This window comes from Diabrotica undecimpunctata, chromosome 1, assembly GCF_040954645.1.
Source record: "Diabrotica undecimpunctata isolate CICGRU chromosome 1, icDiaUnde3, whole genome shotgun sequence".
NCBI classification, from domain to species: Eukaryota; Metazoa; Arthropoda; class Insecta; order Coleoptera; family Chrysomelidae; genus Diabrotica; species Diabrotica undecimpunctata.
Genome location: NC_092803.1, coordinates 66,248,956 through 66,268,415, shown reverse-complemented (window position 1 = coordinate 66,268,415; position 19,460 = coordinate 66,248,956). Strand labels below are relative to the sequence as shown.

General features: G+C 32.1%; 1 protein-coding gene across 2 annotated transcripts in view; it reads right to left on the bottom strand.

The window, feature by feature from the left end:
* The window catches only part of Ctl2 (Choline transporter-like 2), a 151,091-nt gene extending 141,240 nt beyond the window's left edge, over positions 1 to 9,851 (bottom strand). Inside the window, exon 1 of one of the 2 annotated variants that reach the window (XM_072543839.1) lies at positions 9,593 to 9,851. The gene's annotated coding sequence lies outside the window, so the exon portion shown is untranslated. The remainder of the gene's footprint in view (positions 1 to 9,592) is intronic. The other variant, XM_072543857.1, reaches the window with a different exon arrangement.
* Between the last annotated feature and the right edge of the window lie 9,609 nt (positions 9,852 to 19,460).

Genomic DNA, 19,460 nt, shown 5'->3' with positions numbered 1-19,460 from the left:
AAATTTAAATCTGGCGAGTAAAATAAAGCAAGTATAAATAATATCAGCACATATAACGAGTATCTAAGAGAGTCATCACTACCTTAATGGTAGCCAGACGTACCACTTATGGAAAAATGTGTGATTTAAAACCAAAAATGGTACTCGTATATAGGATTTATAAAATGGTGTTAAAACCAACAATAATATCTGCATCAGTGATATAATGAATAAAGGTACAGTAAAAAAGTGCCATCTTAAAATTAAGCAAGTTGTAAAGACTTGCTTGACTTGCAATTACAGAGGCTCTGAGGGGCACATCAACAGTAGCTATGAAAGCCCTACTGGACTTTCCTCCTCTACACATCGTTATTGGTAAGGAGGCAAAAAACTTAAACAACGTAATGGTTATATCCGGACACAGTAATATTATAAAACAAATTAGGGATATCTGCCCACGAAAGAGATCCGTAAAGACAGACAGGTCTCAAACTATAAAAGGTTCAGGGGTAGGAATAAACATGCATTCAGTTAGTCAGAGATTTGAGAAATCTTGCATTGTGCAGGAGAAATTATCATAAGGGCTTTTAAACTTCAAACAAATTCAAAATTCAAACAAATGAATTAATATATGCACAGATAGTCAAGCGGCTATATGGTCTCTGAAATAGGATATTGAGGCCCTAAGGTAGACTCTAGGATATTGTGTGACTCTAGTGGACTCTAGGAACTTTCCAGAAGATAGAAGTGCCAAAAAATACCGTCCGATACCGGAGAAAAAGCCTAGAGCCGAACAAAATGTAACTTTCACTAAAAGTATACCTGGCCAAGTGCATGTCAAAATATATTGGATGGATATATGCTAACGGGAATAAATGACTGAAAAAAGTAAGCAAGAATCAGCTTAGAATCATAATACGCTTCTTTACTAAACATGCGTCAGTCTGGAACACCTGCATACAATGAAGCTGTTTGATATAGACTTAAGCTGCAGACTCTGTAGCAGAGAACCTCAAGCAGTCGACCATATCTTGTATGACAGCAAAGCACTTAATCGCAGGCGGCAAACACTTTTGGAGATCACCAAGTGACTTCAAAAACATATAGTACCAACTTATTTGACCTGTAAAAATTAATACAAGGCTCCCGAATTTTTTAATGGTATCGTGAATTAATGTAATATGTACAAAAAGATGAAAGATGCAATACCACTGGTTTATAATAGACGGCTCTCGAGAAAAGAAAAGTGTTATATATATTTAAATACACTATTTATTAACAACTTCTGTTTACTTGTTTAGTTGTTTTACGTAAAACTGAAATAAAGACTCATTGTAAAATTAAAAGCGCGCTGATTTTATAACCTACAAAAATCATTGCAGATACTTCTAGTAAGAAATAGACTTGTCAACAGAAGTCAAAGTCCTCGTGACTCTTCCTAGAAAGTTACGGAATGCACAGTCCATTCTAGACCGCGTTACAAGTTTAGCTTAAGCTAAACTTGGTAGTATTTCGGTTTCTCTCACATACAAATTGCTATATTTGTGTGTGGGATGCTTTGTTATTATATATATATATATATATATATATATATATATATATATATATATATATATATATATATATACATATATCTATATATATATATATATATATATATATATATATATATATAACACGAAAAGGTTAATGCGAGTTAATAGTAAAATAAAATTATAAATAATTTTAAAATAATATATCGGCATAGCTCGCAACAAAGAAAAAAATATATTAATAAAACATGTGTATAAGATGGAAGGCAACCGTATATACGTATTTCTGACTATTGGTCGTCTTCAGTACGGTGCAGCCAAGTTAGAAAAGGAGCATATTAATTTGTGGCAATAATGTTAGAAGACTCTGAGGTTTCCAGAGCAACAACAACACATCCACGGAGGAAGCTAAGCTACCTGAGGAAAGGAATGCCAAACTTTTAGGACGTTTCAAACAACAAGAAAAGGTTAATGCGAGTTAATAGTAAAATAAAGGTAAAATATATCTGCATAGCTGAAGACGACCGTATATACGGTTGCCTTGCATCTTATACACATGTTTTATTATATTTTTTTTTTCTTTGTTGCGAGCTATGCCGATATATTTTATCTTTATTTTACTATTAACTCGCATTAACCTTTTCTTGTTGTTTGAAACGTTCTAAACGTTTGGTATTCTGTTCCTCAGGTAGCTTAGCTTCCTCCGTGGATGTGTTGGTTGTTGCTCTGGAAACCTCAGAGTCTTCTAACATTATTGCCACAAATTGGTCGCATTGCTCCTGTAGTGATCCTTTCCCAAGTTAATTTGCCTTCCATCTTATACACATGTTTTATTATATTTTTTTTTCTTTGTTGCGAGCTATGCCGATATATTTTACCTATATATATATATATATATATATATATATATATATATATATATATATCTTGTCGTTTCCTCATTGCTGAGGATCGTGATTTCCTACAATGCGGGCTGTCAATTCTCTCCATCTCTTGCGATTTTGGGCTGCTCTCATGGACTCGGAAAACGTCTCTCCAGTGGCTTTCTGTACTTGATCTGACCATCGGATAGGTGAGCGTCCTCTGCCTCTACGTCCTTCTACGTTTCCGCATACAATTAATCTTTCTAAGTAGTCTATATATATATATATATATATATATATATATATATATATATATATATATATATATATATATATATATATATATATATATATATATATATATATATATATAGTCTATATATATATATATATATATATATATATAATAACAAAGCATTGTACTTCCTACGAAACTCTTAAAAAAATTCTGCAACTTAAAATATTACAGTTACAGAATACGTTGAAGGAATAATGCGAACACACACTACGTCTTGATTTTGAACTTACCTGGTTTGTCTAAACAACAGAAAGATAGAGATGAAACCAGAAGTTATGTAATACAATGGTAATACGAAATTGCCCATATCCTACTAACTACGGAATTGCATAAAACTCATTAAAATCTTGATAATATAAATACAAAAAAAGTTCTTTATATCAGGATTGTCATCGCAATTGCTGAGAAACGCCACATAAACGAAAAACATCTTACATTTTAAACGTAATATATTTAGACAATATATATTTTAAACAAATGTTATAAACAAACAATTAAATAAAAATTAGCAGAATTTAGTTGTGAAACAATTGTCTGTGTTTTTTATTGAATTTCACCAAACAATGGTTAACTTTGTTCCATATTCCATAAAATGATAAAAATAGTGATGACAGAAAAATTGAAAATAGTTGAGAAATATCAAGAAACATAATATTTATATTATAAATCAAATTAAACTGCTTTGATTCTTTAATTTTTAAGGCACTCATCGATTTTTCGTATATAACTGTAGCTCTGTGTTTGGGGTTTTAAAGATCGATAAACACCTCTTTATGTATTGTCGTTACAAGTATTTTTAGCATTTACATCTTTGATCAAGTCCACACCTAATAATTGAGTATTGCGTACTTGAGTTATTATGCGCGAGTCTGTCTGCCGTGCTTCGATGTCTTAATAATTCCTAATCTTTATTTCTACCTATTTCTCCTCATGTCATCTTTTTTAGATCTGTCTCTCTCTCTCTCTCTCCCGCTTTCTCTTATTGATGACTTCTACCCAGCTCTTTCGTAGTCTGTTTCTTCATTTTAATTATTTGGGTTCCAGTCTCTAACACTTTTTTGGGGTTATGCGATTGAACATTCCCTGTACATATTCTTACTATATTAATTATTTGGAGTGTGTTTCTCTGTGATGTCATGTTTTATTTCCATCGTTTGTCTAATTTTTTCACTTGTGACCGGCCTTTTTCTGCTTGATTTTCCCGCTGCGCGTTTCCATCTTTGTGGCTCAGTATTTTTCCTTGAGTTTTCTTAATGACCATACTTCCCAAATATAGATTATTCTGCTGTTGAATATAGTATTAAATATTTTCTTATTATTAGTGTTGATTATTTGTCTGCGGTAAGACTCCATTTAACATTGATATTGTTTTTCTTCCTTACGTTTTTCTATCCAGTATTACTTCTTCGAGTGTGTATGTGTATGACTTTTGTCACAGTCAGTTAATTTAAATATATATTTTAAAATCTTAAAGAAATTATCGAATATTATCGTTATAGTTTATTTTTATGAACGAGAGAGTAATTAGCATAATTTTAACTGGTAGCTCCGACCACTCCATGGGCGTGCTCAAGATTAATTGAAAAATTACTTTGAATAATTGTAAAAAATAAATGAATTATTTCAGTGTTATAAAGTGTTATGTGTATGTAAACAAAAGTGACCTCTTTTATCACACACTATATTAGAACTGACTGGCCTACATTAAAAAGGGTTTTAAAAAATTCACATTTTTTTTAATTTTTAAAAATTACAAAAGAGAAAAAGAGTTTTTAAAACCGTCTAAGGTATGTTAAATAGATGAATAAAAATATTAATATAAAACTTACAGCTACTTGTTACAAATCCAAATCAGATTCAGAAGATGAACTTTCAGAACCAAGATTTATAAAAACTGGCTCGATCATTTTATCAGTAATATTGTCCAGCTTCCACATTTTTTCCTCTTCTTTAATAGTGTGATTTACTGCCTTTTCCCAGTTTTCAGGTTTTACATTATTTACGGCCTCCAAAAACAACTGTTTAACATCATGAATTTTAAAAGTGGTATTTTTTCTTGAAACTTCACTCTTTATCTGTGCCCATACCAGTTCAATCGGGTTTAATTCACAATGATATGGTGGGGATCTAAGTACTGTCATTCCACGATTTTTGGCAATTTCATCAATTTCGTATTTTTTAAATTTTTCTTTATGAAGGGCACACAACGAATAAAGTTCCTTTCTTATAGATCCGGGATGGTACGTAATATTTTTTGAACTCAGCCAATTCTGCAAGTCTTTTTTTAACCACTTGGTTGTGGGCAGTCCTTCTATAAGTCTGGAGTGATAACTTGCATTATCCATTACTATTACACAGTTCTTAGGAATAAGATCTATCATTTGTTCGAACCATTCTTGAAAGACATCAGCGTTCATGTCTTCATGGTAGTCACCGGTACGAGTTGATTCAAAATTTAATAAACCACCTTCAACAAAACCGTCTGAACTGCCAATGTGTACTATTATCAGCCTGCGTCCCTTTCCTGATGGTGGGTTTAAACCAGTAGATAAGTTATTTACAAAAGCGTGCCTTTGACTTGTAACAATTTCATCCTGCCAAAATTTATTTGGTGTATGACCCTCGTTGATCCATGTTTCATCAAGATAAAATCTTTTTCTTTTTTGGTTTCTCATTTCCTTTATGGTTCTTAGAAAATGTCTTCTCCATATGACAATATCGCTTCTTTCTAATAAAATAGACTTTCTGGGATTCTTTTTCCAGCGGAAGCCTATTTCTTTTAAAAGTTTCCATAACGTACTTCGACTCATTTCTGGGTAATCCTTATCATCTCGAACTGAGACAAGAACTTTATCCAATGTTGGAAATTCTTGTCTAAAGAAGAATTCATGCACTTTCCGTCGAAGTCCTTCTTTAAAATGATATTCTATTTGAAATTTTGATTTCCCTGGAGCATTACGTGGCATTTGAAAACTACCACATTTCTCTTCTTTAATAACTCTGTAAATCGTAGATTTCCCAACACCAAGTGTACTGCTAACTAACTCAACGGTCTCATCAACACTTTCACATAAACGTTTGTCTGTAAATGATTTAAAACAATTAAATATTAATGTTTTTTCATTAACTGTTAGAGGACCAATTTTTCGGCGTTTACACGGCACTTCCAAATTTTCCATAACACTAGTATACACAATAAACTGCACCTTGCAACTGAAGTACCTACTTTTAGTGAACTGTTAAGAATTTTGAATACGCCACTTGGACCTTCCTATATACAAAATGGAAAAACCCACTATCACATTTTCTGTGGAATAAGTTTAGAAGGTAATTATCTAGTCAATTACTGTCGTAGATTCCTGGAATTAAAGAATTAAATGATTGATTGTTGAAACCCTTACTTCGTGGAATGCACTCATTTCAGATAAAATAAAACGTTTTATTTTATCTAAAGAATTAAACTTTATTTTGCAAATAGGCAAAGGATTAAACTTTATTTTGCAAATAGATAAAATAAAACGTTTTATTTTATCTAAAGAATTAAACTTTATTTTGCAAATAGGTAGGTACTTATTAAACTTTTATTGGTTATATATAACCAATAAAATAAACATCTTACATTTCTTGCAAATTCATTAGTACCTGTTAACCTCCATCACTCCGACACTGGCAACCTTATTTAGGGATTAGTAACCCTCACAACTATTGTATTCTATTCTGCTCCAACCTTTATACCTGGTGGTCATACTCAATTTAAAATTGTTTTCCTATATACTTCTGTAAACTTGTTGACAAATATCTGTTTTTCATTGAGTCACCCGAATCAACAATTTAGGGATTTGCATACATAATTTATTGTTTTATTACTCTCTCATACATAAAAATACATTATAATAGTAGGATGTATTGAAAAATTCTTAGCCTACTATAGAAGCAAAAATTTTGAAAGTCATAGTATTTTATTATTCAACATACTGTCCTCTTAATTGGATAGATATATCTATTACAACGAACCTGCAACGCCTCTACAGATTTAAAAAATTACATAGAAGTAAAGATTTGTGGTGTACTGTATAATGGTATATATTATTAAAAAAATGATTTAGAATTTATCCAAAAGGATTACAAATCTGCAAAACGTTTTTGGTCCTGTTGGACCATCATCAGTGAAAAAACTGAAAGAATATTTTCACTTTAAAATGACACAAACATAAGGTAAAATTTTGACTGTTGAATTACAAAACATGTGGAAAATACTTACATTTAAAGTAATTGAATCTAGCTACGTAACTAGGTGTAGAAATTTTGTATTAAATGAAAAAATGTTTAATTTTAATATTATAATAACACTAATATTTATGAAAACATAAATTTCTGAGGACTTTGTCTATCAATTGCTGCTTTGTTTCTGGCTCGCATAAATATATCCAAACTCCACCCATAGTTACAACGCAGCTTAAGTTTGTTTATTTCATACCGAGTATAAATCAAACACGATTCTTCTGCCCTTGCACGCTCCTGATTCACATTAAGACATTCGGGGACATTTTTGGGGATCCATTTTGTAGAAATGTTTTCTCATGTTCAAATCGACGTACACAAGGTATATGACTAATACATTTTATGAAATATTCGATGCGTCAGATATTCGTTTTAGCTAAAGTCAAAGGTCTGATAAAATCAGTGGGCACAGAAATCAGTCTTCCCGGTCAGTCCACACCTTTAATAAAAAATTTAACTGATAACTAATGAAATTTAGAATAAGCTAACATATAATAAGGAGAAGACTTGCCGAAAATGTCTTGCCCACTGGAAGGGCACCCACGTGCCCAAAATTGCATTTTTCTCGTGAACATGTTTGGAATAATGAATATTGGGGGAAAATATTATTTACTGATTAATCCAGATATTGTCTTTTTCTGATGATAGGCGAAAAAGGGTATACAGAAGACCTGCGGAACGCTACGCACAGTCTAACATTGTAGGTGTACAGTATGGTGGCGGCCCAGTAATGGTGTGGGTTTGGAGGGACGGGATTCATTTGGAAGCTCGTACGGCGTTAGTTCGAATAGATGGCGACTTACAGCACAAAAGTAAGGGGTAAGGGAAATTTTACTACGACTGGTCAATGAAAGTGATCAATTCTATTGATCTGACGAGAATCATGAAAAATGGCAAAAATTATGCCACGTTTATTTATTTGACACCTTTATAAAAACTGAGTTTATTCGCGGAAAAATACAAAAACTTCATACAAAAGCAGCACTCTTTACCTTTAAAACGCATCTTGATCTTAGTAGATAGGACACTTGGATCAAAATATATCCAATTTTTACCGTTGAGATAACAAAAATTTCATTGAAGATTGATTTTGCGCGCGTAACTGACATTCAAAATCGACGGTGGATTCAAGCGTTGGCACATTTTACACAAAAAGTGCCAATTAACATTCTTTTGTGAAATTGTCTCAGCTACATTTTTTATTTGAAATATTTTTTTCTACGGCGTACAGATTCTTGACAAATCGATTTTTTTAGGTTTTTACACCCCTACGAGGGGGTTTTTAAAGGGAAGCCCAGGCGGTAAAAGTGGTAAACTTTTTTGCATATTTTTTGGGGTCCCAAAATTAATATTCTTGGGAAAATTCAGCTTGTTCGTATAATTTTTAGGGGTCAACTCTCTGACAACTGGACTAAAATTTTTATTGTTTATGAGAAATGCCATAGAAATTTCTAAAATAATGCATAAAAATTAATAATTGTACTTAAATGAGGGTTTCTATAAATTTATATGTATAGGCCATACAGATGTCCTTAGTTTTAAAACTCGCAATAAATAAATTAATTTTTTTGCAACTGAGTGTATAATATATGTACCTATATGTATAAAATTATATACATATATGGTGATACGACTATGTGGTTACTTTATATGATTAATGTATGACTTTGCATAATTATTTTAGACCTTAGTTGAGTCGTTGAACAAAAATGTCTGTAAATATCAAAAAAAGTTTTTGACTACCCTTGTCTATAGAATCTAATTCTGAAACAAAAAATATTAGAATACGCTGACAAGATGTTAATTCTCGCAAATTGTTATAATCAACTAAAACACCTAATGAACAAAATAAACAACCACGTAGATTTATTGGCTGAAAATATGATGGAGAAATAATAAATAAAGTAAATTAACTTCAACAAAGGTAAAATACAAAGTAAATTCTATGCAGCTAAGACGTAAATCTAAGTGTCAAAATAAGCAAAAATTTGTAACATTATATCTTGTTTCTGTCTCTTATACTCGTACACGCTGCAGCCCGAGCGCGCGTTCTATCATAAGCACTTCATTAACGATTAAAAAACAATATTTTCAAATTAAAATAAGCCCAAAATACTAATCGGGAAATTATTGGCTGAATGAAGATGGAGAATGGAGAATGAAGAACAAGGCTTGACTTGAATTTAGGTCCTTGGTGAATTCAAAAATAATATTTTTTACTCGTGTTTTTCAGCCTTGAAAATCATAATTCTGCGTTTTTTTTCAGTTTTAAATGGTTTATATTTGAAAACAATTAAGTTTACAGAAAAATTACAACAGACAATTAATAATATCTGTATCATATCTAACAAGAAAAGTAGACAATGAAAAACAAAACTAAACGTACAAATAAAACATTGAACAACCTTAAGTATTTTTATCCAAATAAAAGCTACTTTGTTAAAAAGAAATACAAAGGGTTTAGTAGAGCAGTCTTAAATTGATAAAATTTATTAAATATTTACAAAAAAAACCTTTCTGTTACATATAAAAAGTTATCTTTTTTCACGTGCGATTTAATTTCTGCAAAAAATGCAAAAAACCATATATACCTACATTTTTTCGAAAAGTAAAAAAAATGCCAATCAGTAAATACTTACCATGAATGACACAAACACTCTTTAAAATATTTAACTTTTTAGTACATTCCACAAGCCTTTTAAAGTCACTTTATGTTTATTAAATAATTACCAATTATTGCACACTAACAAAGACGACCACCTACAAAACGAAAACAAAACAATAACAGGGCAAACGAATGCGCACCATGCGGCCTTGCACTGAAACAGCCTTAAAACATTTCTAATCGAGATTTTAAAATTTCACTTTCAACTAACGGTTAGCTACTAGTTGATATTGACAAAGTCGTCAACTAACCTAACCCTCTTATCTATGGTCGTCAAATACATACTGAATTTATAAATAATATAAACGTGTAAAAATAGAAGGGACTTGCGTCGAGCTTTTCTCGCTATTCTTGTAGATTCAACAAGTGGTTCAGGCCATTGCATCGATGTTACTGGGTCTCACGCGATATCAGAAATTAGAGGTACAGTAATTAATAAACATACAATGTTTGTTCTTTACGTTAAAGTGCATACACATGGAAAGCTGGAATGGAATAAATTCGTTTTTGTTATTGAATAGTGGGATTGTCACGCTTCGCTTGGCATATTACCTTTAATATACAACAGCGTAGCAAGAAATTTTTAACTATCTTTTATTTCAGTAAACAAAAAATTTTAATAAAGTTTACCAATGTTAATAAAATAGCTGAATTCTCTTTTGGTGAGCACAAAGAATAGTGGAAATGTGTTTTTGATATGGATAGTAGAACAGTGTAAACATGTTTTTGGAAAAAATATGTTAAACTATACCTATACTTTGTTTCAAATTAAGAAAATAACATTAGGCTTATGGAGATCAGTGTTGCCAAAACTCTCAGGCCCGTTTCGCTATTAGATTGTCGATAATATGATTCACTCTAATCAGAGCAGTATGCAGCACTGTGTAATTGTAGTTAATTAATTTCACTAATGAAAGGATATGTATAGTCGAATACAAAATAATGCATTATAAATACTTGTTTCTTTAATTGACAGATATAAGTACCTATGTAATTATTATAGGTCTAAAAAAATAGTTAAATTTTACTATTGTTTAACATTACATATTTATTAACGCTTTAGATCAGATGTAACTTAAAAAAAACAAGTGCAGCTTTAATTTTATTTTCATATAAGTAATAACAACAATTACATACATAAAAATTTTTGCTTGTATACAGGGTGAATCACCACTAACAGAACGAAAGATTACAGCGAAAGACTATTAAAGATTATTTTGAAATATACAGGGTATCCCAATAAATTTCGGCGTATCAAAGTTATATTTTATTTTCTTATTCTTCTTCCTCTTTATAAGCAATCCTGCTTGTTCATTCGCGGATTGATACCTCTATGTAAGGTTGTTAATCCATTTTTTGCGCGGTCGGCCGATACTTCTTCTACTGATTAATGATTTATCTCTTGCTATTTTGACCACACGTGTCTCCCCTATTCTGCTTATGTGGTTATTCCATGCTTTTTTCTATTTAGTGTCCATTCATTTATACACTATACGTTACATATATAATATATATATATATATATATATATATATATATATATATATATATATATATTCGGATTTGGCACTTTGTGTCCGCCGATGTGCACACTATCACATAATTTACTCACTGCGTATTAACATCATCCTAAATTCTCTATCATCGCTATCACTTTCATTACTGTCACTGTTAACCGTCACATTTATTATCACAGATTATTATCAACCCATCAATAACACAAAATTTTTGCTCTTCCTTAATAGCAAGTTTACAATAGTTTTTCGAGTTTTCCACTGTTACTACACCAAATGCATTTTTTATTAATTGTTCCATAGCAGCGGTCTTAAACTCTGTCTTTTTTAACCAGAGCAAAAACTTTGTTCAATGTCGGCGGTAAATTTTTAAAGAGGCACGATGGCACGTAGCCGCGTAAAAATACAAAATTTGACATATCCACATGCATAAAACAGCTACGTCCAACCTCAGCAGAATTTGGAAAAAAATATTAATATAATCGAAAATACTAATATTATCCTGGAACAAATCCTTGGTTTCCCAATTTTTAATTATAATTACGAATTTTGGACCATTAAAAGAAGAAGAAAGAAGAATTGTCGTATTTGCGATATGATGTTTTAGACGAATGCTTCGAATACCTTAAACAGAAGGACAAATACATCAGTTCTTAAGGAGTTCAACTCATGGCGTTTCTGTAACTTCTTATTTACAAGTTTATTATCCTTCTTTATTTATATCACATATTATGACGTAACAGATATTGAAGTCAATGGACCAAGGCAAGAAATAAAAACTATCTAAAGAAGTATAAAGAACTAGACAGAAAAGTAATAGACGCCAAATAAATAAGGAATAAATAACAATGTGAAGAAATGGAAAATTGTGACAGAAAATATGACAGCCTGAATATGTACAAAAAAGTAAAAGAGATAACAGGAATAGAGAAGACAGTAAAAGATAAGCCAGATCGATGTACTTAATAATATAAGGACAGAGATGGAAAAGTAATCACGGACCTAAACACAAATTACAAAGATGGATTGAATACGTATAGTCCAGTCAGGTTTGATGAAAAAAATGCCTAACCTTGCATGGTGAGCTACACCAAATTTTATTATTCTAACCTTTAAGTAAATGGGTCAGTAGTAGTGTAAATTTAAAATCGCGACTGAATTCCGCCATCGCGTTAGCCGCCGTCTTGAATTTAAAGAAGAACCATTTTTGCTTAATATCTTCGCCATTTTCAACTTTTCAACAAGAACTGAAATTGTTACAAATGTGATTTCCTACAATTTCTTCCAAAAACCAAAAACGCCTCCATCGGAAATACGTCCATTGTATCCAATATCGACAAGTAAAAATTTGTAATTGGTATCTACCAATGCCAAAAGTACCACGCTGTGAAACCCTTTGCGTATTATAGCATTAGAAGACAATTCTTTTTAGGGTAAATTTAATTATTATAATGCAAACTTTATTTCTATTTTTAGGAACAATGTGATGAAGGGGAAAAAGCTTTATCGGCATCTGTGGGGAATATAAATGAAGAAAGCACGTCTGACTCTATCAAAGAAAAAAACCCAAAAAACCAGTCAGCCGGTGAAAAAGAAAGCGAAGATAGACGATAAGGAGAAATTACTTGCGAAAAAACGAAGCGCACTTTTAAATGATGAGTACGATATCTTCGATTCGTTTATTGCTGGTGAACTTAGAGCATTGCGTTACGATTTTTTGAACAGAAAATTAAAGAGAGGGATTCAGAAATTCGCTTTGGAAATTGCAGAGGAGGATGAAGAAATGAGTTACTTGGTAAAATTTTCAAATACCCCATCGACTTCCACTACATCAATTTTTGACTACAATCTTCCATCCAATTTAAGTCAGAGCTCTGTGTATACTTTGCCAAATGAGTATACTGATCTGTAGTTTATTACATCAATAATAATAATTGATTCTAGTAAGCAATTAATGTAGAATCCATTTAGTTTAATAAAGGTTTATTTAACTTAAAATCACTTATCTTTATATAATGCTTTAAGCCAATAGCAATGGCTTAACACACTTCATAAACTATACCCGATATTGTAGACTTTGATATGCGAAATAGATAGCTTAAACTAATGTAGCTGTCATCTAAAATTTATTGTTTTTTTACCTCTGCTATCACAGAAAAATAAAACTTTCATACCTCATACCATCATTAACTGAAATTGCTTCTCTCATTTTGGTGTCATTTTTTTGGATCAATGGCCCCACTAAATTTATTCTTCTTCTTTAAGTACCGTCTTCCGATTGGAGGTTGGATATCATCATCACTATCTATACTCTATCTACTGCTGTTCTGAAGAGTTCTATAGAACTGCATTTAAACCAGTCCCTTAAATTCTTCAACCATGACACTCTCCTTCTTCCTAAACTCCTTCCTCCTTTTATATTTCCCAGTATTATCAGCCTTAGCAGTTCATATCGCTGTCCCATCATTACGTGTCCCAGATATTGTAACTTTCTTATTTTTATTGTGTTATATTATTATTATTTCGCATTCTTTGCCAATTTCTCGCAATACTTCCGTGTTAGTTTTCTTCTGTGTCCATGCTATTCTAAGCATCCTCCTGTAACACCACATTTCAAAGGACTGTAACTTATTTATGTGTTCTTGCTTTAATGTCTAGCTTTCAAGTCCATTATCGAAAACAGGTAGCATCTCACTGCTCTTACTCTCAGTTCTAATCTAAGGTCTTTGTTGCACAGAATTGTTTTCATTTTTACAAACGCATTTCTTGCTATTTCTATCCTTGCTCTTATTTCGGTTGTTTGATCATTATTGTCTGAAATCCAGGTTCCTAGGTATTTGTATTTATCAACCCTTTCTATCGGTACATTTCCCAAATGTATGTTTGTTGGAATATTTGTTTTCTTTGTTATTATCATGTATTTGGTCTTTTTTATATTCATTTTTAGTCCATATTTTTCACAGAAACTGTTTGTTTTGTTTAGCAGTAATTGTAATCTTACGTTAATTATTATACCTTCACTTTGAGATAGTAATGCTTCTTCAAAAATGGCTTCACTATATACATTAAATAGTAATGGGGACATAATACATCCCTACCTAACTCCTCTCCTGATTTCAATTTCTGGACTGGGTTCGTTATCTATTACGATTTGGGCTCTTTGATTCCAGTAGAGGTTTATTATTATTCTTAAGTCCCTATGGTATATGTTTTTTGTCTTTAGAATTTGGACTAATTTTTCATATCTTACTTTGTCAAATGCTTTTTTAAAATCAACGTAACAAACATGCACATCAACATTCATATCCATGCATCTTTGAGCTAACACATTAAAAGCAAATAACGCTTCTCTGGTTCCTAGTCCGTTTCTGAACCCAAACTGACTATCATCTATTCCTTCTTCCAGTTTTTTATTAATACGACCATGTATTATTTTCAGAAATAATTTGAGAATGTGACTTATTAGTGATATTGTTCTGTATTCACTGCAATCTTTAGCGTTTGTATTTTTAGGGATAGCACAAAAGGTGGAGAGTATTCGGTATGTGTCCTGTTTTGTATACTGAGTTAAATAAGTCTACTATAATGTCTAAGGTTTCATCATTTATGCTTTTTAAGGTTTCTATAGGAATTTGGTCTAGACCTACTGCTTTACCATTTTTGCTGTTTTTTAATGCCGTTTTAATTTCCTCTTTTAATATCTTTAAAACCATATCCTCTTCTACTTCTATCTCCATCTTTACTGCTCTATTGTCTTTAAACAGTTCATTGATGTATTCTGTCCATCTTTTTAATTTGGGGTTAGTATTCAACACAAGTTTCCCATTTGCAGCTTTCAGTATTCCCGGTTTACTTATTCTATTGTTGTGAGTTAATTCTTTAATTTTTTTTTTATATTATACCAAATTTATTAAATTATCGATAGCTGTTGACGACATTCTCGCGAAATTTTGTAATTGTATTGGATCTTCAACTTTTAGCTCATTAATTAACTGAGTGTAAGCCACTGCAGTACTTCTTCTCAATAACCAGTTCTTCACCCACACTTTCTTTTTCCTTCTTTTTTTATCGTCTAATAATAAAATTATTATTGCAGCAGCCTGACGTTTACTACAAGCCATATTAAAATTTTAACTGAACGGTAGACGGACAGAAAAAGTGTCGAGAGATCTTAATTCTCTTATGTGTCTAAACAGAACAGCAATTTATATCAGAATATCCTATCAACTAGAGGTATCAGGTAAATCTCTAGTGTAAACGTACCTTAAGAAACAAAGACATTAGAGCGTAATGGTATAGTGACGTTGACAGACTACCGAAAATTTTGCTAGAGGGACATGATTTAAAAAGCGCACTCAAGGAATAACACCCAGGAGATAGAAGGATAGTTGACAGTATTACTCCCAAGAAATATTACAGCTATGAATCGACATTAACAGATCGAAAATGTTAGATCAAAATAAACAAGAAACCTAATTAATGAAGAAACTGCAAAAATATATTATGATAAAAAATATTTAATAATAAATTATGTTCAATCATCGAAGAAAAATGACACCAGAATAAAAGGAGATGCTATGAAATATCAACAAAAATTATTTCTTTAACTTTGTATCTTATGAATAATTATTATACCCTCGTGATTTATTCATTTCAACTACACCACTGTTAATTTTTGAAGTCGGCTTGAACAGAGAATATCTAGGACATCGTTTCTATTATTTACTCGAAATTCGTGTGGGTTTTTCAACTATTGCCACAAGTTTATTGTTTAAAACGTTGTTATGGTTTCATGATTCATAAACCAAACTATAAATGACTGAAGGCTCAACCATGCGTCCCTCTCTACAAATTTTAATATAAAAGCTAAATATATGTTTGTTTTTATATATTTATACAGGGTGTTTCATTAGTATTAATGGATAATCCTTAATTAAAAATAAGAAGATTCGATTTCAAACAGAGATATAATGTGTTTCCTTACTTGACTACAGAGTGTTTAATAGTTGTTTATTAATAATAATTTATCCTTTATTTTTATATTCTCTTTATATTTATATAACTCTTTTACATAATGTACTGCGGAATGATTACGTAGGTACCTTACACATTAAATAATAGCAAAAAAATTTATGGTAATAACAAAATTGTTATTACCACAGTAATATTATCCCATATGATTTACATATATTATTAAAATAAAGAGGGTTATAGTGTACATCAAATGATCAAAGTTTTAAAATAGTTTCCTTACTCTTTGTCTTTTTTTTGTGGGAAGGAGGTGGTAAATCTTCTAAAGACAGTACCAGGCCGTGTCCCGTTAAGGATGCCCTGATGTGTGTGTCAGCACGCAGTCCTGAAAGAAGAGTCGTGCTCACAGATGCATCCATAGCTTTCTGCCTATCAACTAAAGTCCACCCTCTCAACCGGACTACTCAAGTGGTAGGTCCTCTCCAATCACATGAATAGACCGTCTTTTCTTTTTCTCTCTCTCTCTTTCTCTCTGTCTCTCTTACCTTTTATTTAGTCTTTTCACTCATTGCTACCTACCTTCATGTGTAAATTCATTTCTGTCGTCATTGAAAATTCTGCACTCGAATACACAGTGCTCGACCGTATCAGACACTCCACATTGTGCGCAGTTTTCATCCGCTACCTTCCCTATTCTTTCTAGGTAGGCCCTGAAAGAGCCGTGCCCGAACTGGATGAAAAAAGTAGTTAGTGTCTCTGCCGACGCATTTCATCCAGTCTGCCATATTTGGAATTAATATCCTCGACCAGGCCGCCCTATGCTAGTTTGTCTATTCTTCCGGTCACTCCGTTATGCTGCTATTCCTAGCTACTATTTTCTCCTGCTCATCCTTTCCGTAGGTGTCCACCTTTTCCTCCACCATCAGATCAATAGGTAAATTATCTGTGATCAGTTGTATGGCCACCGCTGATGTTGGCAATTTTAATAATGAGTGTATGCCCCTCTTAATGTAGTCCATTCGACAACTCTTAGAGACATACTTTGAGTAAGGAGGTGAATGTATTTTTGTGGAACTGAAACCCAAGCAACTTGAACTTCATGTTTTAGGTGACGTAAATCCATTATTAACAGAAACTATTAAAATTGATCAAATATTCTACCTATTGCCTACAACCCTAGTTAGCCAGAGAAGACCGGAAACTTGAGAGTCACTAAGAAACCTGTAGTTACTGCTGCTATATCAGTTATAGCATTATCTTCTTGAGAAATTAGGTCTTCTAGTTGCTAAATATATCGTGTAGCAATTTCTAAAACATAGTAGATGTACTCGTGAGCATTCATGTTTTTTTAAGAATACTTTCACATGTAATTGAACCAGATATATTCAGATGTTCTTCGTATATCTTGGGCCCATAAACAAAATCAAGACTTGTAACTGAACACAATTTGATTACATTTCTGATCTCACTAGACACGTTCTTGACGCCAATGCAGTATCATCTTCCTATCTACGGATTAATGGTAAGATGACATGGGCGATAAGATTGCAAGAGGGTATTATAATAATATCGAGTGACTTTTTGGCCGGGAGATATTTTTGGACAGACTCCGGCGCCAATTAAATCTTTAATCCCATTTCAGGTAACTAGTATTATAGCATTTTTGATTCACCCTGTAAATCATAAGAACCAAAAAAGATTCTTATACTTTTAGCATTTCAAAAATTAATAATCTAAACAATTTTGAGTCCCTCTTAAAATTAACAAACCAAATTTATGTTTGTTTTTCCTCATCATAAATTGCGTGTGTCAGAAATCTTCAATTGAAGTTCACGTGAGAAAGAATGTAATTAGTCGATCAAAGATTGGAATTTAAGGGGAGCACCTTTGGCTGGTGGGAGAAAGAATGTGGGGGAGAAAAGAAATAGAGTGATGATTTTTACTTCCATGTGGACGATCGTAGAAGTACGACATGTGTGGAGTCCAGCTTAGGCTTGGACTGTTTGTTTGTAAATCCGCAGTTGAGTACGCGGTCCGTACTCCATAGTCCATATTATAGTGCAGTACAGCTAATATAGAAGTGAGTAATATAAATAAGTACAATAATTAAACAAAGATGAAATGAAATAAAGTGATGAATTTTAATTAAATTAAAATATTAAAGTCAGTGCCTACTGGACTTCAATTTACTTTTAACTCTTGTCAGCATTTGTGGAGATACGATATTCAAATGTTTTCTATTTGTTGAATCAAAGAAATAAACCTGATTTCATGTGTAATTTTTATAACCTACGTATTTAGTGCAGTACAGTGCCACGTTTTTTCTGTATAGGGTCTGTTCCTCAATTTTTTTTGTATTTCGTAATAGTCTGGTTTTTTTGTGTACAACCTAAAAGTTTGTATGTTCAGTAATACTTTTGGTTCAGCTAATTTATAGGTATTTTTTTAGGTAGTAAGTGGTAATATCGACATGATAATTATGCTATAACTGAAATAATGTCAAAGTATTTTTGCTATGTTTTGCTATTTAAATTCACCTTTCAGCTTTACCTAGTTATAAGGGTATTTGGTCTAATTTTAGGAATATTTGTTTAATACCTGATTGTCTAAATTTACATTTTTGTTTTTTTTTTGCTATTTGCCTTGTTTGATTTATGTTTGCTAATGTCTTGACATTCTATAATACTTTTACCTGTCTGAACTTATAAGAAATAAAACTTGTTAATTTGTACCAATTATTTGTTTATTACTCTCTCATAATCTTCCTTTCTTCTGGTAACTAATAAGAAAGTAAATTTGACAGGAATGTAGAGCGACAATATAATGTAAGTGTCATTTTTATTGGTACATTTCAATTCCCCATTTTTTTTCTACATATACCCCTATCCCAGATCTATAGACTCACGTCCCAAAGCTCACTGTTGTGTCGTTCAGAACATCTGAGCGACGGTTTGCAAGGTGAACATACTTGCACCTGGAGTTCCTATTCCCTTTTAATCCCCCACTTCCGATCCAGACAAGTATCGGTTCAGTCACATTAGCCTTTATGTATCTACTTTTAACAAGAAGGTACAAAGGGGATCTTGGAAGAATACCGCACCTCCTCCACCCGAAATAAGGAGTTGATAAGAAAAGCGTATTCAGGATGGCAGTGGCATAGAGGCACCATCCTGATACTCAACTAGATCCATATCAAACAGACCTGATCATCAACAAACTGGGACTAGCAGTGTATGAGACTCCTATCGGAAGTCAGGTTCAGTTCAGTAAGTAGTTCCAAAAAATAATATCGATTAGTGCAGGGATCCTGTGATAGTACACAGAAAAAATGGACTACTATTACCTAACATATAATGA